At 33.7% G+C, this 22,652-nt stretch overlaps 1 protein-coding gene across 6 annotated transcripts in view; it reads right to left on the bottom strand.

Moving 5' to 3' along the window:
* Positions 1-22,652, bottom strand: part of LOC112044118 (uncharacterized) — a 98,763-nt gene that overhangs the window by 29,598 nt on the left and 46,513 nt on the right. The window contains exon 1 of one of the 6 annotated variants that reach the window (XM_024079864.2): positions 19,206-19,339. The exons of the other annotated variants lie outside the window; for them this stretch is intronic. The gene's annotated coding sequence lies outside the window, so the exon portion shown is untranslated. Of the gene's footprint in view, positions 1-19,205; positions 19,340-22,652 lie in introns of those variants that run through there. 6 annotated transcript variants of the gene reach the window in all.

Here is a 22,652-nt window from a genome sequence, read left to right as displayed (position 1 = left end):
CAATATTTTCGCATTGCCTTATGATGGAAGGAATCTTTAACACATTAAGGCTAAAATATAAAAAGTCAGAGTTTTTCAAAATTAGAAATACAAGTTGTAAATCCCATTTCACCACTGATTTCAAACCATAGTACATTAATTGCACTATTCTACAACAGAAGACTCTTTTAATAGAGTCACGTAATGAAAACTAATACCATTTTTAACCCATTTCGCGAAAACGTGCACTTTACAAATTTAATTAATTTTCGTACGTATAACCGAGCTTCCCACTTTCTCCTAAATTAATAGAAGCCAGATAAATAATGTGAGTATCTGTGGTTCTGAATAGGCGAAATTAGAGACAGTTATAGCTTTAGGCCATGACAAAAATACTTTGAAGCAAGCACTTCCGCTTTCATCTGCATACAAAATAATAGCTTTTGAAAAATATTCATTTCGTATTTAATAAAGAACAGCTTGCCAATTAATGGTGGAATTACTATAGAATGTCTTAATTCCGAACTTCTATAGACCAATTTTCGAGATCTAAGACGGGTAGGTACTTCAGCAGAGTTGCTCTAATTTCTAAATCATCAGTGAAGATTTCATTAAGGAGTCTACAGTCATAGGTACATAATCAAAACAAGGTTATAAATAAGGATAAATTGGAAAAAATAGAACTCCGTCTTCCAAGAGGTGTAAATCCAGCAGTAGACATCTATCGGCTATTATTGATAGCGATGAAAGTAACACGAATTCTTTCATCTCACTTGAGACAAAAGATTTCGTATCTGTAATTATTTTAGACCGTACAAGATCTTAATACTACTACGGTCTATAATTGATTGAACTTTTCTCTTTAAATACTTAACCATTTTGCTTAATGACAAGTATAAGATTTCTTTTTTGAAAAATATATGTAATGATACGAGTACACGCTATTTTGATTAGAAAATAAAACTAATGTTCGATTGCAAAAAAGTCCCGCCAGACTGTAATTTATTACTGACATCGTCATCACTCGATTTAGACTGCTGATAGGTACGACATACTGCAATCGACAGTTATACAAACACAAATACAACGTTTGTGTGTGTGATTATGAGCAGCTACAAGGGGAAACACTAAGGGGAAATAATCAAGTGCCTATGATGAAGGTCCAAGGCATTTATAGGTACAAAAGCTAAAAGTTTGGCGGCCTATGCTTCTATCTCAGTACGACATACAAATATGAAGTTTGAACGAGGACTTTGGGAGATAGCTGGTAACATAAATCCAAACGATCAAGCAACCAGAGTACAAAGCGCATTTTTTGAATATTTTTTTCGGGATAATTTAAAAAACAGTTCCCACTTAGACTATGTGGCAAGTCTTCGCTTAATACCATTTTAAGGGTTTTTTTATAGGTTTAACGTTTTATTTTGAAAAGTTTCCTTAAAATCTAAACACAGCCAAATGCTTGGCGGCAGGAATAAGCCGATAGTGCTTTCCCAGAAAAGCTCTATCTTAATCTATAAAAAAATTTAATTATAACACAAAGAGTTATAAAACACACGGGAAACAAAAAGTAATAAAGAAAGCTTGTGGACTTTAGTAATGCATCGTGCTAAAGTCCACAAGCTTTCGTACATTATGTATGAAGTATTATGAAATGTATGCTAACAACAGGAAGCTTGAAATTTTAAAAGCCTTCAAACATTTAATCGATGTTAAGTTACGGGTTAGGTACAATATCAAATATGTGATATTATTCTAGAGCAGTGATAGCCCAATGGATATGACCTCTGCCTCCGATTCCGGAGGGTGTGGGTTCGAATCCTGTCCGGGGCATGCACCTCCAACTTTTCAGTTGTGTGCATTTTAAGAAATTAAATATCACGTGTCTCAATCGGTGAAGGAAAAACATCGTGAGGAAACCTGCATACCAGAGAATTATCTTCATTCTCTGCGTGTGTGAAGTCTGCCAATCCGCATTGGGCCAGCGTGGTGGACTATTGGCCTAACCCCTCTCATTCTGAGAGGAGACTCGAGCTCAGCAGTGAGCCGAATATGGGTTGATGACGACGATATTATTCTACATATTTATATTATCTATTCTTTTAAAATGTTGTAATTGAGGTTAATTACTGAAATTAGGCTACATGTTTAAAATATTTTGGCATGAAGCCCGATTTTTATCACGTTTGTTTCAAATATATGTTTTCTTTAATTAATTTTTCATTGTATAATTCATCAGCTTTCGTCGACTTTTTCTTTACGATGTGGCGTCTGGCCGCAATTTTGAATTGAGATTACTGTTGTAACTAAGAACTAAGAAGGATAGATTGACGGAAGATTGTAGTGACTAAGAACTAAGAACAACAGATTGACGGAATCATCAAATGCGACCCTCGCGCTTGTCTCTAGAGTGCCATAATGGAACCAGCATGGACTGATAAACACATAACCCTCCCATTACGTCGCGCTGCAAAAAGTACCATGAATGCAATATTTTTTCAAAGTCAAACAGTTTGACACGTCCTTTCGCGTGATGGCAAACATGGCAAGGTCGTTGCACTTCGCCAATTGATGCGAGTTCGACGGCTGACGAGTACCGGATGTGTGCTCTGGCGAATATTTTGTACGCCCGCCCGTAATCAGATTTATCTCAATTTTATTGGTTATAAACGGTTTGTACATCCAGTTGAACCAAAATATATATATTGAAGCTTCAGCGCTATTGGAGTCGAATTCAGTTTACTAGGTTCAAGAATGATCTATTTGTTCCAAAATATAATCAAAATTTTTAGTAGACTTCTATTTTATTTTTCGTTATCCTATGAATTCGTGTTGCACCCCCTCATAGCATGCTGGGTTGAAGATGTTGTAGAAACATTTCTGATGTTTTTTATATAAAATACTAGCCCAAAACTTTTTGTGCGTGAAAAACCCTAAAACTTTTGTAAGTTCATGGAATTGGCTCTAATGCGAAGCTCCTCCACTCAAATATCCAAAAATATATTATTTAAAGAATCTCAATCTCAATTAATATATACTACAATGACTACTACTACTTGTTGTTACTACCTTGTTACTTGTTTATACTTAGATAATATTCCAACAACTATGCGTGAAATTGTGCTACAAATACTTGTACATACAATAACACTGGTACTGTACCTAATAGGATTTTAAATTTTAAACCGCCTTCAGAATACGTTAATTAATGTGGCAACAAAAGACTACTTGTAATAAGAAGGTACACATCATTCACATGTGATGATGAAGTCATTGCAATAAAAATAATCGACAAAAAATTATAAGAGTATTATTATGAACTTCGTTTGTTTGAGCAACAACCTCTGATTCACAAGGTGACGTCTTGAATGCTTGCTGTATTACCACTTAATAAAACAATAATTTTGTGTTTAACACAGACAAAACTGATTTTGTGTTTAAGACTCAATAGCTCAGTAATAAAGGGGCCAGACTTATCACCGAGAGGACAGGGGGTTCGGCCCTGCCCGCTGGACTTTTGTCGTACCCACTCCTGTTATCGCCATTTAGTGTTGGAAATAGTAGTACGAATATAGTCAAAGTTATAATAAAAATTACAAAGTAGACAAAACATTGATGGATGAAGCGATGGCTTGGGTATAACCACAATTAATTGAACATAAGATTTAATATTTATCATAGATAATATACAAAATATAATTTATGACAATTTCTAATACCTAGAGTACTTATTGAATCAAAATAATATCTATATTTTTAGTCCAACAGAAGGTAGTACTAGCTTTGCTTCTGAGACTCGACTCACACACACTCAATTAACTCTAACACTAACAAGGCAAGTTAAATAAAACTTTGTAAAGAAGCAACCGTTAGAACAATGCAACTTAATCATTTAATTTAGGCACCCGCCAACGTGTCATTGTTCTTTTTTAGTACACATCGGGTTTCGAGAACAGTTTGAAGTTCATTGCCGTCGCATAATCTTTCATCTCGTCTCGTAAAACGCTTGTCTGGTTCTCTCTCACTTCACATACGAGAGAATATCGTAAAAGCGAGACTTTATTATGTTTGTTAGAAAGATTTAAGCTTTCTTCAGCTTTAGTGTCTTGAAAATGTTTTCACTACAGTATCATTCAAAATTACTTTCGAAATAAAGGTGTGGAGGGAAAACATCTTTGATGTTGTCTAGTCAAAATAAATACTTGCGTGCTTTGTTATCTGATTTTGACATTATGCCTATTTTTCCGCATTACTTGTAAAACAACGATAAACGATATCACGTTCTACGACTACAGATATAGGATAATGTAAAATCCAGCTGGCCTATTCACTATTTTGGTCTATATTAACAACCTATTGAAAAAAACGTCAAATTAAATGAGAAATGTCATTTACCTATTGTAGGATAGGCACTGAATGACATTTGTTACTTATAATCTCAATTTCATATAATATGTCAACTAGCATACGTCAAAGATAGTGAATTAGCCTGCAGGTATTCAAATGAATATCACATCACATCTTGTAATTTTTTCACCATTGAGGTGAAAAATACATTGATTCTTGTGACTTGTGTGTGATTGAGGTGAAAACCTCAGTAGGCTCGGGATTTTTAATTAGAATTCCTTTTCGGGATTTAAATCCGGGACTCGCTAAACAAATACATAACTATTTGTATAGACTACATTTACGAGCTGTTTCATCAACCCACTCACAGCTCACTGCTGAGTTCGAGTCTCCTCTCAGGAGTTACTCCAATAGTCCACCACGCCGGCCCAATGCGGATTGGCAGATTTCACAGACTTCACACTTTATTCTTAGACGACGACATAAAAAAAATACTAAATAATCAAAACGTATCCTTAATAGAAAAAGCTGTATTCAGGTTACCCTTGAGCAGACTGAAATCTAAGATTCGCTAAAGTTGCGAGCATTTCACGTAAAAAAAATATTAGTGAAACACAATAAATTAAAACTAAACTTTATTCCCAAAAAACAAATATTGCGAGACATACCTTTTCTGCCATAAAGACCTAAAACAGAATACACAATAGTAATTTAATTAAAAGCTACATGCCAAGTTAAATGAAAGTGCCTAATGACACCGTATCCGAAACGACTGCAGAAATTAATGATGAAAAAGCTTTATTACCGCCTCTAACGTGAGGCCTAAATGAATTGTATAAAATTATGAGGTCGGTCGCATGTAACGGGGCTTGGTACTTTGTAGGGCGATCCCTGAGGGCTCGGCACTCGACAGTCGGCACCATTCAATAATACACTACGTCCGCTTCGCACTCCATCGGCACATTGGACCCATAAAGTTTTATTGCTGTAGCATTCACGATATGACACCGCAATCGGGTTTATCTTTAGAATTTATAATTTTATCATTGTTTAAAATTTAGATGGAGTTTACTGTTAGAAAATCGGAAATTAATGCAGTTAATCTGCCTGTTATTTTAAAATTGATTATGTCTACAATGTATCATTTATAGTCGGGAAGTCTTATAAGAGTTTTACTTACTAATTTTATTTTATTTATAAGTAAGTCGATCACCAGACTATTATTTGAATCTACGAGTACGTCATTTCTAGGTGATAACAAGAATTATTAGCTGATTGTAACTTAACAGCGGTGACTTATTTGTCGTTAAGTATTTCTGAAGCAGTAGATTCTTGGCGGTGAACTATTTCTGGATAGAAACAACCTTAAACTAACTTTGAAACTTTCAAGACTATCCTAAAATAGTTGGACGGCGCAAATCTACCTCGGATTCTTATTATCTGTTTCTTTGCAAACGTCCTAAGACTTTTGCATTGATCCGATTTCCATACACACATACGAAAGGAATGTGCAAAGAAGTCGTATATGAGAATGTTTCTATCCTGTGCCGTTACAATTAGCCAAGCGAGTCGCTGTAAATTGCACAACCCTTTTTCGCTTGGCAATTAGGCAGACAGGGCGCGACCGGATGTTAGAGGCATATAACAACGCGAAGGGTATGCAAAAAAAACAGCACAACATTTCCAATACCATTATACATAACAACTGATTTAAGTTAAATTAAACCTAGACCTGCGGATACATTGATGTAATAGATCTAGTTCCAAACTCCCATGAGTATCCATAGTGATTTGGAAATGCTTGTCATAAATGGAAGATAATTAATCATGAGGCTGATTCTCCCATGAGAATGTAATGTATGATTTTGAAATGTGTGATGGTGAAACTGAATGAATACCGTGCATGAATGGTCCTTAAGATGCGGGCCTCATTAGAAGGCTCAAAGTCACTCAGCGGGCGATGGAGCGAACTATGCTTGGAGTCTCTCTACGTGATCGATTCAGAAATGAGCTATGTCAGAAAATCACTGACATATTGTGAATGTCAGGATGGTGAAACTAAACAACTAGATAATTTGATGATGATCCAAACAAACGTAAAAAAAATGAAAAATATAAATAATTCTGACAACGGAATACAGCCGTATGTAAGATATAATATAAATGTTTAAGCAAATCATTACAATAAGGAAATAGAGAGTATAATGAATAAAAAGCAAGAAACGATTATTTTATAAAAAGCTCAGCAACAAATAGGCAATAACGAGCACAATACCGATCCAGATGTAGTACCTCCACCAGCAAACTACGAGTGCATACTTGTTAGCGAAACGATTTGCAGAATTTATGTTTTTTAATTCAAGAACTAGTATTTTCGATTCTCTGTGCTGCAATTATTCAATAAACGAATGCAATAATATTTATCATCATCATCATCATCATATCAGCCGATGGACGTCCACTGCAGGACATAGGCCTTTTGTAGGGACTTCCAAACATCACGATACTGAGCCACCTGCATCCAGCGAATCCCTGCGACTCGCTTGATGTCGTCAGTCCACCTGGTGGGGGGTCGGCCAACACTGCGCTTACTAGTGCGGTGTCGCCATTCCAGGACTTTGGGACCCCAACGTCCATCGGCTCTCCGCACTATGTTTGTCCGAAATTCTTCAGTGCCTGAAGACAAAAGTCTTCGAACAGTGCGTGTTGCCAGTGATGACCTATGGTTCCGAGACTTGGTCGCTAACTATGGGCCTCACACAGCGGTCACACAGCGGGCGATGGAACGAGCTATGTTAGGAGTATCTCTGCGTGATCGAATCAGAAATGAGGAGATCCGCAGAAGAACCAAAGTCACCGACATAGCTCAACGAGTTGCGAAGCTGAAGTGGCAATGGGCGGGGCACATAATATTTATATGTTAACAATTTATAGATATGATATCTTATCACTGCATTCCTCGTATTATGATTGAAGAAAACTAATAAAAAACGTGATCTTTACGAAACTTCTTGTTAAAGATTATCTACACAATCTATAAATATCATACGAATAAAGCTATTGTTTAAAGTAATAACTTATGCTTGTTCTTAGAAAACTCTACTGTAGACGGTATTAGTTATAGTATAATTAGTTATAGAGATTCTTTTTATAAATTAGACTGGACTTGTACAAACAAATCAAATACTGGCAAAATAGAAGCCAGAAAACGACATTATAACTATTTTAATACAAAATGTCTGTACCAATTCCACAAAGATAAAACAATGAACAAAAAAACATCAAAGTTTTCCTGTTTTTAATTTAAACTGTAAACCAAACCCAAGCAAACAAAGCATTCCCTAACCTAAACGTCCCGCGTGTAAGCCGACCCTCATTGTTAGGGGTGGGATGAAATTGCCTCACTAATTGAGAACGGTTCCTAGAATCTTTGCTTAAGCTATATATTACTCAATTACTCAAAACCTTTATTCCACGAATATCTGGTGTTGAAATTCAAGTATTACGATTACACGATTCTACATAAGAACATTAACATTCGTTGATGCTTTAAAAGAGGAACTTGAAAGCTTTGAGACATTTTTTAAATTGTTTACTAGATCAGAAAAGTCGAATTAGAGCTTAATTTATTTAGAAGATCAACGTTAAACATAGAACAATAAAGACTATTTGTTAAAACTATATTAAATCAAATCAAATCAAAAATCATTTATTTCAAGTAGGCTCAGTTTACAAGCACTTTTGACACGTCAGTTGACTATTTGTAAAGATTCTACCACCGGTTCGGAAGGCAGGTTCTGCTGAGAAGATACCGGCAAGAAACTCAACAGTTGCTCTTTTGAAAAAGTCATACAGTATTATAATTTACAATTAATAACAATTACTGTTTACATTTTTTATAGTTTTACTTTCCGTGTGAAGGTGGAAGCTGATCCAACGACCTCCAAGCATCTTTATCATTAAGGAACTCATCAATGTTGTAGTACCCTCGACTAAGTAGATGTTTTTTAACACATTGCTTAAAGCTATGCATTGGCAGGTCCATCACAGTCTTGGGGATCTTATTATAGAAGAGTACACCCAAACCTACAAAAGATTTTTTTACTCTTTGGAGACGATATGCAGAAATAACTAACTTATGCCCGTGTCTAGTAAGACGTGGGTTTAAATCTCCTTTTCGTTTGTACAAATTAATATTTTGTCTTGCATAGATTATGCTGTTATATATATATTGACAGGCTACTGTTAGTATACCTATTTCTTTAAACTTTTGACGAAGGGACTCGCGTGATTTTAATTGATATATTGCTCGAATTGCTCTTTTTTGAAGAACAAATATAGATTGTATATCGGCAGCCTTGCCCCACAATAAAATACCGTAAGACATTACGCTGTGAAAGTACGCAAAATAAACAAGCCTAGCTGTATCAACATCAGTAAACTGTCTTATTTTTCTCACGGCAAATGCCGCTGAGCTAAGTTTACCAGACAGTTTTTCTATATGAGCACCCCACTGAAGTTTACAATCCAAGGTCACTCCCAGGAAATCTGTGGAACTCTCCATTTCCAGTGTTTCACCATCGATCATTATAGACTTATCTAATTTTTTAACATTTGGCAATGAAAACTCAATACATTTAGTTTTCTTGGCATTCAAAAGTAGATTATTTGCAGTGAACCAATGCGACACATGCGATATGGCACGGTTTACGTCGTCAGAGTTATCTTTATTTCTGTCGGACTTAAAAATTAAGGATGTGTCATCAGCAAACAGTACAATCTCACATATGCCGCTGACATGGTATGGTAAATCGTTTATGTACACTAAAAATAGAAAAGGACCCAGAATTGAACCCTGTGGGACGCCCATTATGGTAGTGGAACCGTGCGACTTTATATCATTTATGCATACCTTCTGCGTTCTATCACTGAGATAAGAGGCAATGAGATCGAGTGCAACACTTTTGATGCCATAGTGGCTTAACTTGAGTAGAAGGGTGTTATGGTCAACACAATCGAACGCCTTGGACAGATCACAGAACACACCAATAGCATTCTTAGAACCTTCCCATGCTTCATAAATATGTTTTAAAAGTTTAGCCCCTGCATCAGTTGTATTGCGACCTTTTGTAAAACCATACTGTTCAGGATGAAACAAGTTATTTAAATTAAAATGACATAAAAGTTGATTTAATATGATTTTTTCAAAGACCTTGCTAAGTGTTGGCAATATTGTAATCGGTCTATAATTATTCAGATCTGATTTGTCTCCTGATTTAAAAAGTGGTATCAATTTGCCATGCTTCATTAGGTTCGGAAAAATACCTAAGTCCACACATTCATTAAAAATAATGGCTAAGTGGGGAGCAATTACATCAATTATATTAGATATTACTTTCACTGACATGCCCCACAGATCTCCGGTTCTTTTTAATTTTAACAAATTGAAAGATTTTTTAATGTCTGATACAGTTATGTGGTGAAATTCAAAAAGAACGTTGCACTCTTTAACATTGCCTCTTAATAGTCTCTGGGCTTCCGTAGCAGACGAATCTAGTGAATCAGTTAACAAGATAGGAACATTCTGGAAAAAATCTTCAAAGGCATTAACAACCTCGATATCAGTGTTTACCTTTTTGTCATTGACAATTAATTCAAAACTGATATCCCGCGGTTTGATTTTTCCTGATTCTCTATTAATTATATTCCAGGTGGTTTGTATCTTGTTCTCAGACTCAATTATTTTCTGTTTGATGTGTAACGATTTCGCAAGAATACAAACACGTTTGAAAATTTTTGAGTAACTTTTTACATAATCTAAATAAGTTCGCGTTTGAGTATATTGTTTTTCCTCGTACAACTCGTACAGTTTGTCTCTACTTTTGTAAATGCCTACAGTAGCCCATTCGCTAAACTTTAATTTTTGGCTAGCATTAATGCGTTTAAAGTTAAAAATTTTACTAAACTCTCTGTCTATTGTCTTGAAAAGTGTACCAAAGAGCATGTCTGGATGATTATTTTCAAATGCAAGACTTGGAATTTTAGAAATAATTGTGTTTTTGAATCGCTTTAATTTACTTTCAGTTATTGGCCTACACTTTACCCATTGATTGCTATTGGTTTTATTATTTAAGATAGTAATTATTTGACCACTATGATCAGAGCTTAATTTATTTATTATCTTCTTTCTCTCAAGCACACAATTATAAAATATATTATCCAGACAGGTACCTGAAGTTGCGGTTATCCTAGTAGGTTCGTTAAAAGCATGCATCAAATCAAAACATTTAAATAAGTTAAGAAATCTAACAGATTTTGAGTTTTCTGTTAGAATATCAACATTAAAATCGCCGCAAATCAGTATTTGTTTGGAAGATGTGCACAATCGCCTCATTACATCTTCCATTACCTCTTCAAATTGATCAAAGTCAGCAGGAGGGGGTCTGTACACGCATACTATAATAATTTGTTCCAACTCCACACAAGAAAGTTCAACAATGCATTCCACAGAAAGACGAACTATATCTTTTCTATCCTTACATTTTAAGTTATTATGTAAGAAAATTAAGGAGCCACCATGACCAGCCCTTCTGAAGAACACACTTGACAATGAATAATTATTAATATTAAGAACTGACAGCTGTGAGTTAGTGAGCCAATGCTCCGTAATACATAATATGTGTATATTGAATTTTTCTACAAATAGTTCAACTTCTAACTCCTTGCCGTTGATGCTCTGTATGTTTTGGTGTACAAGGTTAATGTTACAGTGCATCTCCGTTGTCGTATCTTCTAGTTTAAAAAATTTTCAATTGTAACAGTACCAGGATTGGTACTGCGGTCAGGTATAGAAATATTTGTACTATTAGTACAGGTTGTAAAAATGTCAAAAGACTGCGTTACAATACTTGTAACTGGATCGGTTAAATTACAATTAACAATTGAGACAGTACTATCATTCGTACTCTGGTCAATAGAAACATAACTACTATTATTACATGTCATATTAATGTCAATAGACTGTGTTACAACACTTGTAACTGACTCGTTTAAGTTGTAAGCCAACAGAGGGGCAACATGCTGCTTACATTTTTTTGGCAGATATAAATTATCTTTAGTCAACGAATAAGATGAGATAAACTTATTCATGTCAAAATAAAAAAATGCATCGCTGTGATGGTATGTCAAGTTGTATAACATAAGATTCAAGTTATGGATATGCTTATTTTCTTTAGCAATTGACTTAAGGTATGGAAATGCACATAATGTAAATTTACATTTGGTTCTATTATGTAATACCAAAAGCTTTTCAATACATTTTATAATTTGATGCCTTTTAATATTTGAACTGTTCCCTAACATCAAAATTACATTTGAGTAACCAACTACATTTTCTATACTTATGCTATTTATTAAATAACTAAAACTAGCCCCCGGAAAACATTTATTAGTCACTGAATGGTTTAAGTAATGGCTCATAATGGAGCCAAAATCCTTACCTAACTTATCAGAAATTATTAGAGTCTTTTTTTGAGCCTTGTCTGGCAAATTAAAACTATGTGAACTTAAATTATTATCTGAGATTGAAGGAATTGGAATAACATTATTATTACACTGCTCATTTTTGCCAATATATCCAGAAATAGACAAAACACTACAATCCTGGGTAACCGAAGGTACCTGATTTGAACATTGGCATTTGTTACTTAATTATTCAAAACGGGCCATATTGTATGTACCTAAGGCTAACAACTCTTCAGCCGCTATGATCTGATCATGGATCTGACTTTGAGACAACTCATATTTAGCAGTTATTTCCTGCAAGGAATTTTCCATTTGATTTAATTCATACTGTAAAATTTGTGTATCATTTTCATATTTATATATTATATATTATTAACATAAAGTAACTCTAAAATTGGGTATTTATAAGAAATCCTCTATTATACTCGTGTCGTATGGAATTCCTTCAGAGTTTGTTCCTTGTTTTCGTATAATTTAATTTCAAATATGCATAATTTCATGTTTAACAATTATAACATAGCAAGTATTCAGCGGCTTATTATTAAGCTGATGGATGCTGGCGGCTCGAGATCGTTGTGCTTGGAGATCCATGCAAGAGGCCTATGTCCAGTAGAGGACGTCTATAGGCTGATAAGGTAAGGTAAGGTAAGTAAATAATAATTACTTAAACAGTGTTAAATAAAATTGTAACCTTTACACTGTGACTTGAGACTACTTGTAAAACAACATTGTATACGTGTTTTACAAGTACGTGTATTAGGCAAATAAATTCATTTTATTTCATAAGGATATTCAGATATAAAAATGTTTGATAATAAATATTAAGGAAAATTACTAAGCTACGTGTAAGCTTCTAATAATGAATTCAAATTCAAAATTCATTTATTTCAAGTAGGCTCAGTTTACAAGCACTTTTGACACGTCAGTTGACTATTTGTAAAGATTCTACCACCGGTTCGGAAGGCAGGTTCTGCTGAGAAGATACCGGCAAGAAACTCAACAGTTGCTCTTTTGAAAAAGTCATACAGTATTACAATTTACATTTGATAACAATTAAATTACAATTTCTTATAGTTTTATTTCCTGTGTGAAGGTGGAAGCTGATCCAATGGCCTCCATGCACCTTTGTCGTTAAGGAACTCATCAATAGTGTAGTAACCTTGACTAAGTAAATGTTTTTTAACACATTGCTTAAAGTTGTGCATTGGCAAGTCCATCACAGTCTTGGGGATCTTGTTATAGAAGAGTACACCCAAACCCACAAAAGATTTTTTAACTCTTTGGAGACGATATGCAGAAATAACTAACTTATGCCCGTGTCTAGTAAGACGTGGGTTTAGATCTCCTTTTCGTTTGTACAAATTAATATTTTGTCTCACATAAACTATACTGTTATATATATACTGACAGGCTACTGTTAAAATGCCTATTTCTTTAAACTTTTGACGAAGGGACTCGCGTGATTTTAGTTGATATATTGCTCGAATTGCTCTTTTTTGAAGTACAAATATAGAATGTATATCAGCAGCCTTGCCCCACAACAAAATACCGTAAGACATTACGCTGTGAAAGTACGCAAAATAAACAAGTCTAGCTGTATCAACATCAGTAAACTGTCTTATTTTTCTCACTGCAAAAGCAGCTGAGCTGAGTTTACCTGACAGTTTTTCTATATGAGCACCCCACTGAAGTTTAGAATCCAAGGTCACTCCCAGGAAAACTGTGGAATTCTCTATTTCTAGTGTTTCACCATTGATCATTATAGACTTATCTAATTTTATAACATTTGGTAATGAAAACTCAATACATTTAGTTTTCTTTGCATTTAAAAGTAAGTTGTTAACAGTGAACCAATGCGACACATGCGATATGGCACGGTTTACATCGTCGGAATTATCTTTACTTCTGTCACTCTTAAAAATTAGGGATGTGTCGTCAGCAAACAGTACTATCTCACAGATGCCGCTAACATGGTGTGGTAAATCGTTTATGTACACTAGGAATAGAAAAGGACCCAGAATTGAACCCTGTGGGACGCCCATTGTGTTAGAAAAACCGCGAGACTTTGAATCATTTATGCATACCTTTTGTGTTCTATCACTAAGATAAGAGGCGATGAGATCGAGTGCAACACTTTTTATGCCATAGTGGCTTAACTTAAGTAAAAGAATGTTATGGTCAACACAATCGAATGCTTTGGACAAATCACAAAATACACCAATAGCATTCTTAGCATTTTCCCATGCATCATATATATGTTTTAAAAGTTTAGCACCTGCATCAGTTGTACTGCGACCTTTAGTAAAACCATACTGTTCAGGGTGAAATAAATTATTTAAATTAAAATGACTTAAAAGTTGATTTAAAATGATTTTTTCAAAAACCTTACTAAGTGTTGGCAGTATTGTAATTGGTCTATAATTATTAACATCAGTTTTGTCACCTGATTTAAAAAGTGGTAACAGTTTGCCATGTTTCATTAGGTTCGGAAAGATACCCAAATCCACGCATTCATTAAAAATAATAGCTAAGTGGGGAGCAATGACATCAATGATGTTAGATATTACTTTCACTGACATGCCCCACATGTCTCCAGTTCTTTTTAATTTTAACAGTTTAAAAGTTTTTTTAATGTCTGATACAGTTATATGATGAAATTCAAAAAGAACGTTGCACTCTTTAACATGGCCTCTTAATATCCTCTGGGCTTCCGTAGCAGAAGAGTCCAGTGAATCTGTTAACAAGATAGGAACATTCTGGAAAAAGTCTTCAAAGGCATTAACAACCTCGTTATCGGTGTTTATCTTTTTATCATTGACAATTAATTCAAAACTCATATCACGTGGTCTAATTTTGCCTGATTCTTTATTAATTATGTTCCAGGTTGTTTGTACCTTGTTTTCAGATTTTATTATTCTATCTTTGATGTGTAATGATTTTGCAAGAATACAAACACGTTTGAAAATTTTTGAATAGTTTTTTACATGTTCTAAATATGTTCGCGTTTGATTATACTGTTTCTCCTCGTACAACTCGTACAATCTGTCTCTACTTTTGTAAATGCCTACAGTAGCCCATTCGCTAAACTTTAATTTTTGAGTAACATTAATACGTTTAAAGTTAAAAATTTTACAAAACTCTTTGTCTATTGTCTTGAACAGCGTACCAAATAGCCTGTCTGGGTGACTATTTTCAAATGAAAGACTTGGAATTTTTGAAGAAATTATGCTTTTAAATCGCTCTAATTTACCTTCAGTTATCGGCCTATACTTGAACCATTGGTTGCTATTGGATTTATTGTTTAAAATAGTTATTATTTGACCACTGTGATCAGAGCCTAATTTATTTATTATCATCTTTTTTTCAATCACACAATTGTAAAATATATTATCCAGACATGTCCCTGAAGTAGCCGTTATCCTAGTAGGTTCATTAAAAGCATGAGTCAAATCAAAACATTTGAATAAGTTAAGAAATCTAACAGACTTTGAGTTTTCTGTTAGAATATCAACATTAAAATCGCCACAAATCAGTATTTGTTTGGAAGATGTGCACAAACGTCTCATTACATCCTGCATTACCTCTTCAAATTGATCAAAGTCAGCAGGAGGGGGTCGGTACACGCATACTATAACAATTCGTTCCAACTCCACACAAGATAGTTCAACAATGCATTCCACAGAAAGACTAACAATGTCTTTTCTATCCTTGTATTTTAGGTTATTAAGTAAAAGTATTAAAGAGCCACCATGTCCAGCCCTTCTGGAGAATACACTTGACAATGAAAAATTTTTAATATCAAGTACTGATAGTTGTGACTTTGTGAGCCAGTGTTCCGTAATACATAAGATGTGTATATTGAATTTCTCTACAAATAGTTCAACTTCTAATTCCTTGCCGTTGATGCTCTGTATATTTTGGTGTACAATGTTAAAGTTACAGTGCACCTCCGTTGTCATATTTTCTAGTTTAAAGAATTTTTAATTGTAACAGTACTAGGATTGGTACTGCAGTCATATATAGAAATATTTGTACTATTACTACAGTTTGTAGAGATGTCAATAGACTGAGTTACACTACTTGTAACTGGATCGTTTATATAAAAATTAACATTTGAGACAGTACTATCACTCGTACTCTGGTCAATAGAAACAGAAGAACTATTTTTACAAGTCGAATTAGTGTCAATAGACTGCGTTACAACATTTGTAACTGACTTATTTAAGTTGTAAGCCAACAGGGACGCAACATGCTGCTTACATTTTTTTGGCAGATATAAATTATCTTTAGTCAACGAATAAGATGAGGTAAACTTATTCATGTCAAAATAAAAAATTGCATCGCTGTGATGGTATGTCAAGTTGTATAACAATAGATTCAAATTATGGATATGCTTATTTTCTTTAGCACTTGACTTAAAGTATGGAAATCCACATAATGTAAATTCACATTTGGTTCTACTATGTAATACCAAAAGCTTTTAGCTTTTCAACACATTTAAACAATTAAATTTAATTACTTTCACTTTGTGACTGTTGTGTCCCAAATAAAGAAATTAAACATGCATCTTGAGTCACTGAACAAAATAAAAATAAACATAGAAAGACGGCCTCCGTGGCGCAGTGGTATGCGCAGCGGACTTACAAGACGGAGTTCCTGGGTTCGATCCCCGGCTGGGCTGATTGAGGTTTTCTTAATTTGTCCAGGTCTGGCTGGTGGGAGGCTTGGCTCGGCCGTGGCTAGTTACCACCCTACCGACAAAGACGTACCGCCAAGCAATTTAGCGTTGCGGTACGATGTCGTGTAGAAACCGAAAGGGGTGTGGATTGTCATCCTACTCTTAACAAGTTAGCCCGCTTCCATCTTAGATTACATCATCACTTACCATCAGGTGAGATTGTAGTCAAGGGCTAACTTGTACAAAATAAAAAAAAAACATTATTATTATTAGGCGCCACGGGCCGCCAAATGTTATGAAATGAGATGCAAATCATGACATCAGATTATTACGTTCATTTGAATACGGGACTTATAAAATTGTAATTTCACAATGGAAATCATTGAACTTTGAGATTTGAATAAATATGCTCTTAATTAATCTACTCAGTCATTTGAATTATTCTGTCGGTTATTTATTTATAAATTAATATAATTATAAATGTATTCAACAGTTGGTGATTTTGTAAGTTGTATAAATATTACAAAAAAAAAAAAAATTACTTTATAAAATCGTTTTTGACGAATTATCAAACAGTTCCTTTTGATATCAAAAAGGATTGTCAAAAAACATTTAAGTATGATTTTTGAATTTGATACTCAAAATAACCAACAATTTATTGTTTCACTTGGACTTAGGACAAAGTTAATGTAGGTATTTGTACCATTGGAAATAATAAATATTTATTATTTAACACTACTGTACTAAGAAATAATAGGTAACACTAGTGTCATATTCGCATAGTAATGTAAAACATTTAAAACAGCTATTTAATAATAAAAAAAACTTATTTGATTAACATACCTACGATTTTGTGAACGTATATTATGTAACCTAAGATTATTTTTTTGTATTTAATGATTCATTTACCTTATTTAGTTATATATGTTTAATTAACCGATTAACAATCTCAATTCTCAACCCAACAAAGTCGTTCGTTGGTCACATCGTAATTTCTCCGTTGTTGTCAAAGACAACAGTTTTATTATTCCAATAAACATTATCTCCCCCTCGCAAACCACCCTCATGTACCGTCGGCGGAAGACGGGGACTTTGGGTTCAATTCCATCGATTTTTGTGTAAATACCGTGCCTAGAAATTTAAAGATCTTTTATTTTGGAAGAGTTCTTTTCCCTTATAGTAAGATTGATATATTAAATTAATTATGAAACAAGACTTAAACCCACGTGATACAATTTGCAAGAATCAGCTCATGCATAAGGGCCCCGAATGGATTCGAAACAAACGGGCATACTCCGACGTTACATCACGTGAGTTTTAGCCGTGTTTCATAATAAATTGAATATGAATAACACTTATTGTTTCAATTCTAATAAAGATTGATATTCTTATTTAAATAAATTTTACCTCATTAGGTAAAAATTGTATTTTAAAGAGTTGTTTACATTGAAATAAATTAATAGTAACTTTGATAGTTCATAGAATATTTTAAATATATGTTGTTTACCTTATATAATACAATATCCATAACCATATTTAATATAAAATCAATTAGCCAGTTTATTAGTAAATTAGAAGGTAAATTATAGATTTTAAAGAGTTGTTTACATAGACATAAATTAATTGCAACTTTGATAATTCATGGCATAATAAATGTTTACCTTATTTATACAAAATGTACAAGCCAAGTGCTAATTTAAACGATAAGATTTAGATACCTCTAGTTACATAAAACAGTAACTATTTGATATTATAAAGAATATTATATACATACAGACGTATTTCTTGTATATGTACAGGCAAATTACTTCCCATAACTATTGAGCTCGACGTAGTATACATAATTAATTCGCTTGTCTAAACTAATTTTATAAAGAGGAAAAATTTTATTGTTTGTTTGTTTGCATTTCTCTGAAACTACTAAACCGATTTGATAAATTATTTCACTGTTGGGAAGCTACACTATCCCCGAGTGCTATAGGCTATATTTTATCCCCGTTTTCCTAAGGGAAAGGTAGCCGCGCCAGTGAAACCGCACGGCCTCTGCTGGTTATAAATTAATAGTAGAGTGAAAGATAGAGTTATTAGAAATCCATTCAATTGGATAACAAGACAATGCATAATAGCCGCAGGTCTATTTGGCGTCGTTGATTAATTATTTACATTCATCAAAATTTCATATCAATCACCGGACATAAAGCAATCAAGTTACGTTCAACGGAATTATATAGATAAAAAATAATTGTTATAGTACCTATACATTCGATTAAAAATCATACGATTGATCAAAACAATAAATTGATAAGAATAGTATGATAACAATGTTGCTTAGGTTAAAGTGTTTGAACGATTGTACTATGTGTTAGGTGTAATATTTTATCACAGGTAAAGTTTGTGGTATTGTAAGGGGTAATCTCTGGACCGACCTGAATCTCTAAACCGGTTTTTTTCTTTTGCCTCTAGAAAGCCACGTTATTTGTGAGTGGCACGTTTGGAGCCCTCGTACCTTTAATTTTAAGTTTTCGTTTTTAATTATCACCATTATAAAGCCTGAAAAATATGAATTTTGACTTTGACTTAATGTAGGCTGTATTTTACACCCGCATTCTCACAGGAACTGGAACTACACGGATGAAACCGCGCTAGAAAATTATAATAGTATATAAAATATATTTACCCAGAAAATGACAAAAAAATAACACTGAATGTTTAAAAAATCCACTCAACACACTATTCAAATAACACACTTCAATAAACACAAAAATATCAAGGAGCACACAACCACACCCGACGAAAGCACGGATATAACTAAATTAAACGAAACGAGACTTAGCGTCCGACTGCTAGACCGAGGGGTGAGTGCCGTGATAACCCAACTACCGTACATGCACATACTTCAAATGGCAATTACATGCAAGTACACGACAACCTCACACGACAAGGTTATAATGGCATGCCCCACACGCTGATTAGTTTCGCAGCTGTGGCCAATAAAAACAAGATGCGGTCTATGTACTTCGAAACTTCAAGTAAGTAAGCACAAATAAATTGGTTTTATCGTCCTTACAGCTAATAAAACTTTAGTCGTCGATTCAGTATTACAGATAGTCATTTTCATTATAAACACATACGTTTTAGATATTCTGATGACATAAATAGAGAGTAGAGTAGATCACACTAAACGGGTAGATGAAATCGATAAAAGTTTTTAGATTAGTACAATCATGACAAGGACTTCTTTGTTATTATGACAAAGTACCTACCGGCAGACATTGTTTGTCAGGTATATTTCATTCTTATAAAAATACCAAAATTGTGATTAATAAATTGGGGTTGGGGTAGGATACTCTACGTCCTTTATACTGCATCTACCAAATATACAAAAAAAAAAAAAATTACAAACGGTCGAGCCGTTTCGGAGGAATGTGACCCTTAACACAAGATTTTGATTCGACTTAATATTTGATTATTTTTTACTATACACAAGATGATTTTTTGATTCAGAATTTATTGATTTTATTCGAAAATGAAAGTTTACAAACTGAAATTCCAAACTTTCTCCTATCACTCCGTAACGGATGACAATAATTAATGAAAGCAATTGATTATTATAATTAATGTAATTAATTAATTGTGTAATTATATAATTAATGCATAAATTTTGTGCAATCATTCCGAAACAAAAAGGTATAAGCAAATAATATACATATAAGATGTTCGTCGTCTTATGAAAGCTTTTACCTTTGTAGGAGAATACAGAGCCTCTTTCATAGGACCGCACTCCGGCAAATAAAAGTAATTGCCCTGTCAATCAAAGTCCGCCTAAAGAGATTTAGAATTGAAAATTTCTAAAGGTCTTAAACAGATTGATCTTAGATAGCAATTTCAGAGGTAATCACTATCCAATGGCAATGCAAATTTGTTTTTAATGCCTTCACATAAATGCTGCACCGTTGCAAGACCACCGCGGATTGCGCGGTATTTTTATAAAGGTCAAGATGTCTTATAACGTTCTTTAAGATTCCGAATCAGCCAGGCGTTTTTTAAGAATGTCTCATGTTTTTTAATTTACACATATTTTATAACATTTTTGCCTGTTACGCAGTTATGAATAATAAGATTTGTAATTTTGATTAAAATATACAATATAAAAAGGTACATGAAAGAGTTGAGAGTTTCATTGGTGTTTTTAGGCTTAGGATAATGAAAACTTGGAATCGTGTCGTAGAAAGCTATAAAATTGCTTTAAAAAATTTAAATTTTGAGAAGTAACCTACAATCCGAAAGTTGGTACGGTATGGTTGATACATATCACCGTAAGTTACGGTGATATCTTTAAAAACAAAAAAAAAAAAACACGAAAACCAAAGTTCGCCATCTGACGTTAGAGCAGTGTAGTTGAAGGCAAAAGGCCTGAGCCTCTAGTGGGCCATTAAACAGGCTAATAATGATGACAAATACACACAAAGATTGAGATACTTTGCCAAACACACACAAAGCAAATGCTGAAAGGATTTAGGTATAATATAAATAAAATTCAAATAAGCAGCTGGAACTCTGGCCTCAGACGCGCTTGCGTGATAAACGAACGATAATCGAATTCATGGAATCAGCCGGCACTTATCATCTGATTTGCCGCTAGACCTTATTTGCTTACAATAATATTATTTTCTGCTTCGTCAGACCAATGTCAAGATTATGCCCAACTTAAACGTAGACATAGCGTATAATACTGTCGGAGTATTATGGAAAATCTCTTCTTTGAATAATAGATAAGTTTAATTTTCCTTATTCAAATTGACCAATATCATTACATTGGACACTAAACATAACAACAACATTTCATGAAAAGAATTCTGATCTAGAGAAAAAATTGTTCAGTTCAGTTCAGGTACCTATGGCAGATTACGCTTCATTCTAAAAACAATTAGATGGTCAAATAAACAATAACAGAACCTTAAGTATAAAACATTCGTAAAGTGCTATTTAAGATAAAAAATCTTCTCAGTATAATGAAAGCAACATTATGATAAAAAGTAAAGGAACCGAAGGATGTTTGTTGATCGCGAGTAAAAAATATGCTTTACCGTAACATTCCAATAAGTAATTTCCATACATAATATAGGTACTTTAAATAAATTCTAGATGGTTTACAACCATTGTTAGACGAAATATTTTTAAATAAAAATAATTCAAGGTCTGAACAGGAAGGAATAATAGAAGATAAAGAAGAAGAGGTATTAAACCATGATAATAAAAGAATCATGAAAAGTAATGCATTTATGAGATGCAGATAGATGATCGAGGGTAGAACCTCCTCCTTTTTGGAAGTCGGTTAATAAAATATTCTTCTGCATTGCCAAAGCTCCAACCACCTAAGTCTGTGTGTCCGTACATTACTACTACAACCAAAGTAACCGTCATCATAAAATAGAACATCTATACGAGCAACTGTGGTGGGTATAAATTTCTCTAATAGCCCATTGTCTAAACAGTACCGACATTTGAATGTAAGAGGAAAGTCCAATAGCCCACATAAATGATTAAGTCATTATTTTGCTAACAGTACATTACTACACTACACATGTAACTGGTACAACTGCAATATTATTAAATACCAGTCACTTATTTCTCCTATTATGGAATAGGTGTTACGATAAAAACTTGTAATAAACAAGATAGTTACAGTTCAAATTTAACACCTTGAAAGTTATCTAGCACAAACTTTATACTAACTATATACTAACTTATAATATGAGGCTTATAAGATGTGTTAAATTTGTAGATTCCCGTAAAGAATTATATATAAAGATTTCTGTTTTTCATCTTTTGAACATCTAGAAAATACTATCCATTTCTCTTATTCATAGTTTAAAGCTTTGACACCTATAATGGACCTGTGGCATTTTACGTCAATTTTGGTCAAGTATTTAATTTTTTAAAGAATAAACAAAATTTTTTCGTAACCTCTCTAACTTAAAGAAAGCTACCTTAATGGAGCGAGATAGATATTTTTTTAGCCATTGCGTAAAGAGGTTAGACATATTTTACATGACAACATCAATTATGTCAGTTGTGACCAAATTATCTTTTGTTTTTAGAGACCAAACATGGTTACCGGAAG

Source organism: Bicyclus anynana, chromosome 5, assembly GCF_947172395.1.
Source record: "Bicyclus anynana chromosome 5, ilBicAnyn1.1, whole genome shotgun sequence".
Classification (NCBI taxonomy): Eukaryota; Metazoa; Arthropoda; class Insecta; order Lepidoptera; family Nymphalidae; genus Bicyclus; species Bicyclus anynana.
Note: the sequence above shows the minus strand (reverse complement) of the source record. Positions and strands in the feature narration are given on the sequence as shown.